The 15,026-nt window shown below is 41.4% G+C and overlaps 1 protein-coding gene across 1 annotated transcript in view; it reads right to left on the bottom strand.

Moving 5' to 3' along the window:
- The window catches only part of LOC311236159 (carnitine O-palmitoyltransferase 1, liver isoform-like), a 68,503-nt gene extending 53,868 nt beyond the window's left edge, over positions 1 to 14,635 (bottom strand). Inside the window, 1 exon segment of the mRNA XM_084323784.1 lies at positions 14,505 to 14,635. The gene's annotated coding sequence lies outside the window, so the exon portion shown is untranslated.
- Between the last annotated feature and the right edge of the window lie 391 nt (positions 14,636 to 15,026).

The following is a 15,026-nucleotide window of genomic DNA, read 5'->3' as shown; positions in this document are numbered from 1 at the left end:
ATCTTAATTAATGTGTTCGCAAAGAAAAAAGTTTATTTTTCGTTGTTGTATGTATTTATTTATTTATTTTACACAAAAAATATGTGTATGAATGTGATATATATATATCAGAATATCACAGTACTATGTTGTATTTACAATAATTTGAAAGTCACGAAAGTCACGCACGAACACACAGACACAACTAGTCTAGTCGAGATGAGGGGGCGGGTCACCGTCCATCATACATTATCAGGAAATTAATCAATCATCAACGTTCATAATACAACATTTCCGAATGGACGTTTGGATTAAACCAAGTGTATGCAGTGATGCTGAACAAGTTACTTAACGTTACACAGGTATGTTATGCAGTGGCACGTTAACTCATTCGGGGCCATTCACGTAATATTACGTTTTTGGTTTGTTTTTCTTTTTTTTCGATTTTAATATCCTATTCAATGCCAGGGACCCGTATGTTGCCGTTAGAAGGCCTACTGCGACGCAGAGGGTGCAGTACCGTCCAGATTCTCCCAGGTGGCGGTATCGAGCTGCAGTAAACCCTGTTCCAGACCCTGTGTTACACTGAAAGGTTTCCGGGCACATATTTTCAGTAGACGGCAAGGCTAGAGGTTCAATCGGTCGCATCCAAACATCTACGGGACATCCGATGGAAATGGAAATCGGATGGAGCAAATATCGATCAAACAATTGGAATATTATATTACTCCCGATCAAAGGTAAGGATCATCTGACGTAAATTCTGGCTTGATTGTGCAAGGTTTTCATACCGATCCAGCTGATCAGTGTTTTTAGCGTTCAATACTAATGCTGTTACTGGTAATCAATAATCAGAAATGACCCCCCCCCATCCCCCCCCTTTCATGCATTCATGATGAAACATAATAGCTACTGTATAGATTTTATTCTGGAATACTAGAGTGTATAGGCAAGAAACGCCAACGCAAATAGTAGAATTGACCTATATGGCTATTACGCAGCCTTTCAGGAATTACCCCATACCGCTGTAAAACCATACTTATATTCACCACGGTACAACACGGGAACATATGGATGGAAAAATGATCTCTTTTTTGCATCTTGAAGAAGAAGAAACACAGTGTCAAATTACTATAATATTGTATCCATGGCTATAATATATCATATAGATTTAGCTCTACAAACAAGGTCACGCAGTCGTATCTTTTAACGCTTGGCCCAGCTACAGCGGTCCGCGTCTAATGGCTGGCACTTATTGAGTTGTTAAGCTATGCACGTTTAGCTTGCGTTAAGATTTAGCTTGCGTTAAGATAACAGGAGCTGTCGGCCAACAAAGATGTTGTCTCAACAAATGGATTCACAAGATGGATTACCATCCAAACATTATTGAAGCCTCCTGTGACCAGTAAGTAGGTACTAGTACTTTTAATAAAAAAATATTACCGCAGCAGTATGTGCACGCATATGTTCTACGTTATATGCGCAAATGTGCGTTATGTGCCTAAAGTCAAGACTCGACAGTACTGAACCAGAACGATTATTTAAGAGCACATTTTTTGCATGATTAAAAACGATGGTTCGAACGTCCGTTGGGAAAAACCCTGCCAAAGTTCGAATCCCAAAAACAGGCTTCAGGGACAGCTCTACTGTGAAGTGACCGAGCGGCTGGTTGGTGTCTGTGTTTGTCGGACTGGCAGGAACACAATGAGGCTCAAGACACAGAATCTGGAGCCACTTGGACTCGGCGTCAGCTGGAGTTGAATAGAGGTGGAATGTGTTGAGCGGCTGAGCTGCCATTGTGGACTGACTGACTCGTTCAACCATCTCTCCTCACAAAAGGGAATTGATTTCCTCCTGCAAATAGGCTCTGGACACAACAATGCCCTGAGGTCACCTCACTCACACTGGATATATACGACTCTCCCATCATGGAGGCTTCATCGGCTCTGTCCAGACACACACGCACTAGAGCTGTCCCCGAGGCCTGTTTTTGGGCTTCGAACTTCGTTAGGGTTTTTCGAACGGATGTTCTAACCTTTTTCTTTTTTTTTTAATATATATTCCAAAAAATATATATCTAAAACAATACAAAAAAATAAAGATTTTTAATAAATATCCTCAAACTAAATCCTCAATTTGAATAAAGTGATTCATCTGATTAAATGAGTTTTTTTTTTTTATTAAATCAACTTTCTTTAATGAATATAACTCAGTTTTAATACTATAATATTAGTGTAGCCTAATCTTTATCTGAAACTGTGAAGAAAAACCCCATTGGTTTAAACAGAATGAATAGACACATAAAAAAATTTATTAAAAAAATTTAAATTCAAATGTTGATTTAGAATTCGAATGCCAACCTAATGAACGAAGGTCCGAACGTTCTAACGTTTGGGCTCAGCCCTAACACGCACACACTTTCACTTTCACTTTCAAACCTTTATTTGGACTGCATTTATATAGTTCTTTAACCCAAAGCGCTTTATAACTCATGGCTCACATTCACCCATTCACTCACACAAACACCAAGGGCCGGAGGCGACCATGCAAGGTGCCGACCTGCTCAGCGGGAGCAGTTAGGGCAGGGGTGGCCAACCAGTCAGAGACTAAGAGCCACAAAAATTACTGTGGTACCACAAAGAGCCACACCATATACCAGCGTTTCTCAACCTTTTTTTCCAGTCACGGCACCCTTCATGTGTTTATAGGTCTCACCCTCTGGCCTCTGAAGTTGCTAATGTCTTTTTTATTTGGGCCTCACAGGGTTAAAAGTACCCTGTGAGACCCACGGTTGCAAAATTACAAAATCACTTTTAGCCATTTAAAAAAAGAATGTTTATTTAAAAAATGTTAAGCACATGTATAGTCAATTGGTCCTGTTGTTCAGCCTCACAATGCTATTTGATAGTAAATGTGTTTATATGTCCCACCCTCTGGCCTCTGAAGTTGCTAATGTCTTTTTAATTTGGGCCTCACAGGGTTAACCTCTTAAGCCCGAGATATACAGTAAAAGTGTATATTTTCAGCATTACGTTTGTTTACCAATTATTTTAACTGTTATTAGTGAAATATAAGATTATAGAAATCTCAGGGCATTGAGTCGGAAACCGGCGCATATTGACAGGAGGAAGTGGCACAGCCAAAAGTGAGTGTAGTCTTTTGAAGGAAGAGACTCAGGGCTTTCGAATTTCGAAAAACTACCCTACCCAGCTCACACCAGCCCCTCTCAATCATCTGACTTCTGGATTAACTTTTTTATTTCTCTTATTTTTTGGGATTATCTCCCACAAACCTGAACGTTATTGCCATAAAACAGAACGCAGTTAGTTTCTCTACCTTTCTGTGAACGTCTTGCAAAAAACGGTGTTGCAATACTATGAAAAATGGTGGAGAAATTTACATTATAAAAAAGATGGCAGAATTCAGTACTGTATTTACAAAACCTTCTGTTTAATCATCTTCCCTTTATTCATTTGCTTAGATTTTTCAGGTCTGGTCAATTTTAGCATGGTGTTATTCACAGTCAAAGATAATATTTTTTTTTTAAATAGAATTGATATTCTCCTTTGGTTCATTACAATTTACTCAAGCCTAGTAACAGACACACTATTTCTGACACTGATCCATATATGTCCCTAGATTCAGATACCAAGAACATGCAAATGGACCATTTACATTTTTTTTAATGTTTATTCTACGTCCTTATGGAATGAGTGACATAAAAAAAAAAATTATACTTTTTTCTTTTTTTTTAGTGGATGGAAGAGCCGCACATTGACGGGCAAAGAGCCGCATGCGGCTCGCGAGCCGCGGGTTGGCCACACCTAAGTTATGGGGTTAACTGTCTTGCTCAAGGACACTTCCGACACACAGCCGGGAGGAGCTGGAATCTAACCAGGAACAATAACACAACAAGACGAGGGTAGACAAGAGCAACGATAACAAATCCATTAAAACACGCGTACAACTCAATTGACAAAGGTTGGAGATCATTCATTCAAACTAGGGATGCACCGAATAGACGATTAGACGATTTCAATGCACACAGATCAAGGTCTTAAACTCTGCAACAGAGGGGAGAACTCTAAGGCTCTAAGGACTGTTGGAGTTCATTCCATGAGCTAGAGGGGCATCATACACGCGTGTTGTGTACGTACGGTCAAATAGAGTTACACACAACTCCCAGTCCCCATCCTCCCAGAGTCTCTTGCTCAGCAGTGAGCTGGCAGATGCAGTGGTTCCTGTGCCAAGGACTAGCAGCAGTGAACGTCAGCCGTGGTAACTTCTCTCTGGGCGCCAACGCCAACACACACCTTCTGTTCAGCTCCGCTCCGCCCACAGAGGCAGCGGCGGCACTCCGGAGAACATTGGCCCCCGAGTTGATCCGACTGAAATGTAGGCATCAAGAGAGCTTTGTCTACAATGACAGCAACGTCCGGGGGAAAGCTCATTCAGAGATTTGTTTCTGAACATTTTATACACGTCAGAAAAGAGTTGCTGAAAACATCTGAAAAGACTGTGAACTATGTAGTAGTGAACTGTGGTGTTAAGACTGGTTTTCACCACGTTCGTGTTTCATGAAATCATGGCTTGAAAAATGCACTGGAGCCATCATTAGCATAACCCCTCCCCTAACACTCTATACAAACTGGAACTCATTAGCATAACCCCTCCCTAACACTATATATAAACTACAGTTCATTAGCATAACCCCTCCCCTAACACTATATAAAAACGACAGAACATTACCATAACCCCTCCCCTAACACCATATAAAACAGACACCTCATTAGCATAACCCCTCCCTAACACCATATAAAAATTACCTGCATTAGCATAACCCCTCCCCTAACACTATATAAAAATGACAGGCATTAGCATAACCCCTCCCCTAACACTATATATACAAATGATCTGCATTAGCATAACCCCTCCCCTAACACTATATAAAAACTAGTGTACATTAGCATGGTTCTCCCAGAGTTCTCCTAGAGTTGATAAGTAGCTCAAAAGTGTAGCATAGCCAAGCTAATGCTAACCATGTCATGTATGTGAATGGAAAATGCTAAAACAATTAGCACATAGTCTAGGAGGTATAGTTAAATAAAAACACAGATTTGGGTCTCACCTAGTTAGTCAATTAGCTTTCTAACCATGAGATGAGCTGATTTTGAGCTGGGTTTTATAATAGTTATTAACATTTTTAATCTTTCAGATTTGGCTGGGTGGTTAATTACATCTGTCTCTGTAATGTGACTCAGAACACGTGTTTATTTTCACTTTCCCCCGACTTTAATCCTCTGCTTCTCTCTGGCAAATCTTGATTTCCTGGTTCAGGCTTGTGCTTTTTATAACAGCATTATTACAGAGATGGTCACAAATCGGTGAAGCCAAAACCATCTTTTGTATGATTAGATTATGAGTTCAGTCAAATGTAATTGCGTAAAATAAATAATAAAATAAATAATAATAATAATAATAATAATAATAATAATAATAATAATAATAATAATAATAATAATAATAATAATAATAATAATAATAATAATAATAATAATAATAATAATAATAATAATAATAATAATAATAATAATAATAATAATAATAATAATAATAATAATAATAATAATAATAATAATAATAATAATAATAATAATAATAATAATAATAATAATAGAATCTGGATAACAAAACACCATCTTACGTATGAACATGGCCTGTTGATCCACAGAGATAAACTACTTCTTAAGACGTAGTAGTCAATAGGTGACACTATTACGTTCTTAAATTATATTCCTTCCCCTTGTTCCTTCACCTTAAATACAGCTTCACCCTGTAAACAACAGAAGATGTCTGTCTCTCTGTTGCCAGGATCCATCCTTCAGCACAGATGGTGGGAAACTATCAAGCAGGCAGAAGAGTGAAGCAGCAGGGAGGAGAGAGAGAGAGAGAGAGAAAGAGAGAGAGAGAGAGATACACAGAAAGAGAGAGAGATACACAGAGAAAGAGAGAGCGAGAGCAAGAGACAGAGAGAGAGAGAAAGAGAGAGGGAGAGAGAGAGAGAGAGCGAGAGAGAGAGCGAGAGAGAGACACAGAGAGAGAGAGATACACAGAAAGAGAGATACACAGAGAAAGAGAGAGCGAGAGAAAGAGACAGAGAGAGAGAGAGAGAGAGAGAGAGAGAGAGAGACACACACACAGAGAGACACAGAGAGAGAGAGATACACAGAAAGAGAGAGAGATACACAGAGAAAGAGAGTGAGAGAAAGAGACAGAGAGAGAGAAAGAGAGAGGGAGAGAGAGAGAGAGAGAGAGAGAGAGAGCGAGAGAGACAGTGTCGGGTGTGTAAACTGGGTAATAGGTGAGCGTTCCCACAGTGCATATAGACATAGTCATACAATGGCAGACTGACATTGTATGACATAGTTAGACAGACCTTTGTTGGGTTGCTTTGATCTTTGATCATTAATGTTAAGCGGCTACACTGTCTGTCCGTCTATTTTTATTTGTTGGACAAACAGAGTTGACATTATGTTCTAAGTTAGAAATAAACCTACAGACAGTAATACCTTCCGTTACATTTTCTATCTGTTAATTGATGGATCAATGTAGCTGCAGTCTTATTTAGCTCCTCTCCAGTCAAACACACTGTTGCTGGTCTGGACTGGTCTTTAGCTCCTCTCGAGCTGCTGCTCTGCTATCATTATGTAACCTGTCATGTCGACGCTAGAGCCCCCTTTCTCTCCTTCACGCAAAGTTAAATCTACTCTCAGTGAAAGTGAAACTTAAGCTACTCACTCTGTACTGCGACTTTGCTGCACAGAGACCTATAAAAGATAGATCTGCTGTCCGCACAGACACGTTCCTTTTCATAAAAGCTGAGATATGCAGACTTGGCAGCAGAAACTGAACAGCGAGGATGGAAAGCTAGGGTTTGTCCGGTGGAAGTAGGATGCCAAGGATTTATATCAACGTTATCATTATTGGGAGAGTTGGGGATTTGTGGGGCGGAGTTTGCGAAAAACGGCAAATGAGATGTCAGAAGAAGCATTGAAAGGCAGTGGATTTGGTTGAGGAGAAATATCGTCAGCTGGGGGCCAAAGTAAACAAAGGGTGAGAGTATTCCTTTCTTCTCTGTTGTTGGGGTTTCATGTGTGATATTGGCATCAGGATTGTATTTTTGACATAGGATAACATAAGGGAGGTTTAGCGTGTGGATATCATGGAAAGGTGGGAGCTAGCATGGAGGGGGGGGGGGGGGGGTTCTGGGAAGCTGGAACTAACCGTTGAGCCTTCCCGAGGTGTCGTGGGCCTAACTTGGCATAACACCAGTGAAGGGGGGTGCCCACTTGATAACCCTGGTGATATGCATTGCTGGCTCTGGCTGCCTATCTATCTACACGCTGGGTTGTGATGGCCATTGGGTTTCTTCATTGAGCGTTTCTCCTTATCATTAAGGCACAAGTATCTTGTGTATTATAAATAAAATTATGTTGACTAAGTATTGATAACATGCTTAGTATTTTACAAATTCGTTTTTTTTTTTATGAATGTGGGCATTGATTAATGCGAAAAATTCACTAAATGTGTTTTATTTCTATTTAAAAAACATTCACCGATGGGGGGGGGGGTGGACACAGTGGAGCCTGAACACAGACCGGCGACACAGACTACCACGGCAAGCCTACACTGACTGCACCAGGCCTGATGTAGGCTGGCAGACCAGTAACACAGACCACCACGGCAAGCCTACACTGCACCAGGCCTGATGTAGGCTGGCAGACCAGTAACACAGACCGCCACGGCAAGCCTACACTGCACCAGGCCTGATGTAGGCTGGCAGACCGCCAACACAGACCGCCACGGCAAGCCTACACTGCACCAGGCCTGATGTAGGCTGGCAGACCGGTAACACAGACCGCCACGGCAAGCCTACACTGCACCAGGCCTGATGTAGGCTGGCAGACCGGTAACACAGACCGCCACGGCAAGCCTACACTGCACCAGGCCTGATGTAGGCTGGCAGAGCAGGTAACACAGACCGCCACGGCAAGCCTACACTGCACCAGGCCTGATGTAGGCTGGCAGAGCAGGTAACACAGACCGCCACGGCAAGCCTACACTGCACCAGGCCTGATGTAGGCTGGCATACCGGTAACACAGACCACCACGGCAAGCCTACACTGCACCAGGCCTGATGTAGGCTGGCAGACCGGTAACACAGACCACCACGGCAAGCCTACACTGCACTAGGGTTGCACGGTATACTGGTATTAGTATAGTCATGGCCGCCTAGTTATAGTTGAAAGTGGGGGTGCAAGATTTTTTTGTATTTTTTTTTTTTTACCTTTTTTTTTCTTTTTTGTGCAAGGGGTGGTTTTTTTAACATTTAATGAACACCTGTATGTGCAATTTCCTGCAATATAGAGCCTTCAATCTTGACCAAAATAAAGCTGCTCTTTTCACTATAAAACTCAGTTTATATTGCAGTATGATAGCTATAATAATAATAACTTCACTGCGAGGGCTCTTTTAGCTAACGCTAGCTAGGCACGTATGATAGCCAATTACTATTATAATAATAATAATAATAACTTTCCCATCCTCCCAAAGCCCCTCCGGCCCCGTTCACATCCGCAGCGCAGTACCAACAACAACAACAACTAATTGACGCTATCAATAGCCCCAGTGAGCGCGGCGGCTGAATGAATGAATGAAAACTTTATTTAACAGATTGCAGAATGGGTACAATACAGTACGGCTCAATACACACAATTGTTAAGGCGATGCAGACCAGAGAAAGACGTTTGTCTTGTTTACATCAGGGTCCCCTTTCGTGACTGTGCTGCACCGAGTGAATCCACAGTCACTTGCTCCTCAATGGGAAACCAACCTAGATTTACCATGAAGGACTGGTTCTGGCCGAACCGTTCGTTATACAAGTATCACAGAGACATTACAAAGGTGCTCACAGTTGCACGAGGGGTTCGCACAGAGATACGGGATGGTTTGAAAGCTCGGCGTTGCTAATAAATATTTAAAAAAAAAAATTATAAACTGCTCAAAGCGGCATTATTTCCGCCGTTGGGTGATCACAGCGCCTGCGCACCATCCCGTATCTCTGGATTCACTCGGTGCAGCGCAGCAGCGCCGAGGCTCACCATACGAGAAATATTCAGTTTCAATCTGTTTGCGCATTTAGTATACAGTCACAGTGTTCGACTTACATGATGATTTGCTCCATTTTGATGTAAACGCCGAAGAATAATCCAGTCACAATGTTATCCAATATCCAGCCTGAATTTTTCAAGGGCTTTCGAAAAAGCCGCCTCCCCCAACATGTCGTATACGTCATGCCGACGAACCGTGGCCCGTGGGCACTGGATCAAACCATTAAAGTGGGGGGTCACACAATCTTTGGAAACTTAAAAACTTGCTATTAAGTGTCATTGCGTATTATTAATTTGATTGAAATTACTTAGTTATGGTTAGATTTATATATGGGGGGGGTATATCATATTTTTCATATGATCAAAAAGTGGGGGAGCAAAACCAGCGTTTGCCCCCCCCATGTTCAATAGTCGTAGAGCACCTGCTCCGCGTGCTCTATTGTGCAGGCGTCTATGAGTATAGTACTGCGGTACTAGAGTGTTCGAAATGATACTATACTGCGTTTGGAAAAAAAACTATTTTTTTTTCTTTAATTTATTCATTTATGCATGCGAATGCCTTCTTATTGGAGCACAGCGCTGCTGTCAGTGATGACGTTGCACTAGTTTACCGGAAGAGAGAGCTCTGATGGAGAGATATTGAGATTTCTATTCTTGCGAATAGCATTGTGGACATTTTCTAATGCTCGTATAAGGAACTGTAGTCACAAGAGCTAGCATTAACGTAACGTTAGTTATCATAACCATCGGCAATCGCAGTGAGGATCTTTATTGATTAACGTTAGTTAGGTAGCTTTAACTAGAATTATAGTTTGCTAGCTATATAAGCTAACGTTAGCCGAGTTTATTCTATGAAAAATGTGCTAGCTAGCTAACGTTAATAAAGATCCTCACTGCAATTGCCGATGGTATGGTATGATAACTAACGTTACGTTAATGCTACAGTAGCTCCTATCAGTACTGTAGTCATGCCATTGATGCCAACATTCGTTGGATGAGCTATGCTAGCTCTCGTGACTACAGTTCCTTATACGAGCATTAGAAAATGTCCACAATGCTATTCGCAAGAATAGAAAATAAATTGAAAAGCCTAATAATAAGCTATACATAGCCTAAACTGCCGTGCTGAAAGCTAGTAAACACAGCATCCCCTGTTGCCTACCCACAACAGAAATTAATTGATGCACATGTGCATCTCTATAGCTTAGTCACAAACGTGATTTATACAGAGACATTTGCCCATTTAATGGTTCATACATACTGTATAAAGACAACGGAAATCTATTTTATTTTTGTTAAACAGCCTACAATATGACATAACCTAGTTCTAGATTATGATAAGCTATATATAATCAGTCTCACTCATCAAAATGTTTTCTAGGTTATGGTATCTCAAACTAATTAGGTCCTCTGCTATGACAAATGTATAATAATAATAATAATAATAATAATAATAATAATAATACAACCATACTTTTTCTACCCCTTGAATTTTTTGAACTACAGAAGTCTGCTGCATTTGGCTCACAGACTGACTCCCCCCACTCAGAAGCAACCTAACCTCCAAGCTTTTTTTGAGCAGCATATTAAGTACACAAATTAGTCCAAAGATTATAAAAGGCTCAACAGGGCAGTCGCAGAGTTCATCTGTGTGGACCAAGTTCCAATATATATACAGTTGAAAAAGCTGGGTTCAGAAACCTTGTACAGCAACTGTTTTGAGTGCATTTTGAATGCCATTGCTTTTCATTTAATTTATTTATTCTTGTCATTGTTCATTGTTGTTTTAAAATAAAGAACAATAATGACATCTGAGAGTGTTTCCCTGATTTTGAGGAAAAGTATCGAAAAGACATATTCATATTGGTATAGTATCGAAACAAAAATGTTGGTATCGTGACAACCCTACACTGCACCAGGCCTGATGTAGGCTGGCAGAGCAGGTACAACTCTTGACAAATTGGAGTTTGTCGGCCGCTGGGTGGCGCAGCGGACATTGCGCTCGTCACCAACACAGGAGACACCGGTCTCGAATCCGGCTGTCAGCGTTGCCTCCGGCTCGGGCCGGCCGTCATACTAGCTCAATTACCAGAGTCAGCGGGAGGGGAGTCGATGGGTGGTAGTCTGGTCGTTGTAAACAGCGACTCCTACAGGTCGGTCAGGGCGCCACAGCAAAGGCAGGAAATGGCGGGGGTAGTGTGAGCCTCCCACACGTTACACCTCGCCAATGAGAGTCCGCGCTGGCAGGTGAAAAGAAGTGACTGGCTGCCTCCACATGTATCGGAGGGGACATGTGATGGGCTTCTATCCTCCCTACAACCGGCCAGTGGGGGGCACATGCGAGCAACGATCAGGACAGGGGAGGGAGAATTGGCACGAGAGGAAAAATTGGGATGGGAGAAAAATCACAGAAAAAGGAGGAGAAAAAGTAGATAAAAAAAACAAATTGGAGTTTGTTTACCAGCTCAATAACTGATGCGAGATGACGGCACACTGGCACCGTACTGTAGCTCTGATCAAACCTGAAAAGTAGGGCTGCACGATTCTTGCTCAAATGTGAATCATGATTTTTCTCTCTAAGAATTGAGATCACGATTCTCTCACACGATTTTTATTTTTTCAATAAAATCTTATTGCACTCTTTCTTAAACAGACAACATAACATATCAAAGTGTTTGACTTAAACTTAAACATAACATATATGAAAGTGCTTGACGTAAACTTAAACGTGTCTTGTAACATACAAAATAACTCATAGTCAGAATCGTCATCATTTAAAAATGTTAAGTAAAAATGTAAAATAAAAAAAAATAACAAATATTTCAAAAATCGTCATAATTTTGAAATGAGATCGCATAGGTCTATGGATCGAGATTTCTTTTTTTTTTTATTAATCGTGCAGCCCTACTGAAAAGACAGAGGCGTGGAAAGAAACTGCGTCAGTCACCGGGGCCAGTGGCCACAGATTCCAGAATTCACTAGCAGCTCCTGTCATTATTTTAGACTAAACCGCGTTGCAGAATAGTGTTCTGTCCCAGTGGCTTGCAGAGTCTGTTGTTGTTTCCCGGATCGACTCTACATGCAGCCGCCTCATGTTTCATGATAATGACTTCAGAAGAGCTGGAAAAAAGGCATCTGGGCCCCACGGCAACCAACGCAGTCATCAAACAACTTCCAACTACTGTAAACTAAAGGCCTGGTCCCCAATTAAACTTGGTGACAGTTTGCGACTCATTCACTTTAGAATATTCACATTCACAGAGAGGGAACACGTCAAGGTAACTTTGATTTAACAGTTACATTTATCAGCATTAGTCTACAGCTAAGCTGAGTTAGTGAGAGAGTTCGCTGGCCTTCTCTCAACTTATTTTGATTAGGCCTCTATCTTTCAAGTATTGCTGTCTCCAGTGCAATATCATATAGAAATGAAAGGGATGATTAAAAATGAATTCATATTTGCAAATCAAAGAATCATGTCACATTTGATAGAACAGTTTTACAAACAAATGAATTGATTTTGACTCGATCGGTCTAATGGGGGCTGCAATGTTTTATTTGTTATGCCTATGTGATGTCATATGTGATGTCACTAGTTGGATAACTGGTTAACACACTACATCATGCTTACCTAACCCTGTCAGCTCCAGTGTTTCCATTCACCTTCAGCAATATTATGTCCACATACACAGAAACACCCACACCCACAAGCATGCATGCACACACACGCACACAAACCCACCCACACACACACACGCATAATATGGTGACTGACAGAGCTATTCTCAGTCCCACAGTAGCACACACACCTAGCCTCTTATCCCTACTAACTGTTTCATTTACAGCCCGCCTGATAAGGAAAAGAAAGAGGTCAAAGAAATCTCAGCAAAACGTTTCAGTTCTTTGTCACTATGGCAACAACCAGGTGAGTAGTTTCTTCAGGTTCCTGCTTCAGTCATTATGATCATTTTACAGACTGAAAACACTTTTTAACAGTGGATTTCCTTGAAATATAATTCAATTGAAAAACAAAAACATGACTTGGCTCAAAGGCTTGACCTGGTTTAAAAACATTACTTTTCTCTTGATTGATAATCTCTTGATCATATCCAAAATAATAAAAAATAACATGTGATTAATTGCCCAGCACTAACGTGAGGCCACTCTTTACTTACCATTACCCAGTAGAGGTGGAGGGTTTTCGGGAATCACATGTTTTGAATGCTGTTTTGAGTTACTTTCCCCATGTAGCTGTGGTAGACAGTAAGTTGAATAGGCCTCAAAGAAAAAAATACAACCCCCCCCCCCCCCCCCCCCCCCAACATCGATTTTTGGCATTTGTAAATAGATTGTTTCCCCCACCCTTACTATACCCAGTATATCCTGCTAGCATGATGGACAAAGTACTATTGTTGAAATCGGTCCTTTTTCTACAGCAGATATGGCTTAGTCATGGGTAACTAGGCTATATGTACACTTCTGTGTTTTACAAAAAAAAATCATCTACTGGACTCGGTGGTCAGTGGTCACTGGTAATATGTAAGCTATGGATAGGCAGTGAATGAACCACCACACCACGATGCCCTTATATGGGCCATGCCGTGACCTACATATACAGCCGTTTACTAACATGACATCAACAAACCGAGCAGGAGGTGTACAGTATAATAAGATAATAACACAGATAATAAGATAATTACCCCACCACGACGCTGCGAAACCAGAGCGAATGAAAGTGAAGCACTTATTATGATGAGCGTGGAGAACAGTTACAACTTCACAGAATATTAGTGTATTATTATTATTAGTGTTCGTTTATTATTACTACTATTATTATGTTGTTGTTAACGCAACCGTTGTTATTCTATTACAATCTATTATCACTGTTGTTATTATGTAATTCGTATTAGCATATTTTCAGAATGCTTTATCAAGTGAACATTTGGTACTAGCTAGTAGTAGTAGTATAATGCAACATACTCATATGAATTGATATCTAAGCAGCCAGCTTCACTCATCATCCACCACAACATGCAGCAACCTTGTTGTCTGGCTAAGAAGAGCCGTTGGTGCCGACAGACAGCAGGTCCGGGACCGACCGTTACATCACCAGCAGCTAGCTCGGCTTTAGACGCTGCATCGTGAGGATTGTAGATGTGGACCGAGACATAGCTGCTGCCGTGGAGACGGTGGAGCTAACGAGCTAACATGCCCGCGATATACCTGATACCGAGGATGAATAAGAGCCGTTTGGAGGCTAACCGGACTGAACAGTACACTACAGTAAAAATATGCAATATTGACACAAGGGACGCGCAACAATACGACAAGTTAATAAGCTCGGGGTGGGTGACATACCTTGTTGTAGTCTAGTTTGTTGCCACCGAAAATTCGAGAAACACAAGACGAGGATAAAATAGTTCTTCTTTCTGACGTCGCCGGGCTTCTGCCTCCTCGCTCGCTCGCGCTGTGCCTCTCTTCTTGTCTCGCGCCCTCCTCCTCCTCCTCCTCCAGATGCCTCCCTCTCTCTCGCTCTCGCTCTCTCTCTCCCACTCTCTCCCACTCTCTCTCTCTCTCTCTCGCGCTCTCTTCTATTCAAGTTGTAACCTGGTTGTAACAGTAGCGGCTGGACGCCTCGCGCAGCGCAGCACACACACACACACTGGGGCAGAAAGCACGATGACGCTAGTGTCAAATCTACTTCCGGTCTGATTTTGACTAAACATTTTCAAAATAAAAGTTCCCATCATTGCAATTCCATTGTAAAACGTTTTCTACATCAAATGTTGATGAAGCAGTTAAAATACACCATACAACACACACACTATACACATTATAATATGTCTACAACTGCCCTACACTGTAATCATAGTAATCACA

The sequence above is a fragment of the Notolepis coatsorum genome (assembly GCF_963971535.1).
Source record: "Notolepis coatsorum genome assembly, chromosome: 10".
In the NCBI taxonomy this organism is placed as follows: Eukaryota; Metazoa; Chordata; class Actinopteri; order Aulopiformes; family Paralepididae; genus Notolepis; species Notolepis coatsorum.
Note: the sequence above shows the minus strand (reverse complement) of the source record. Positions and strands in the feature narration are given on the sequence as shown.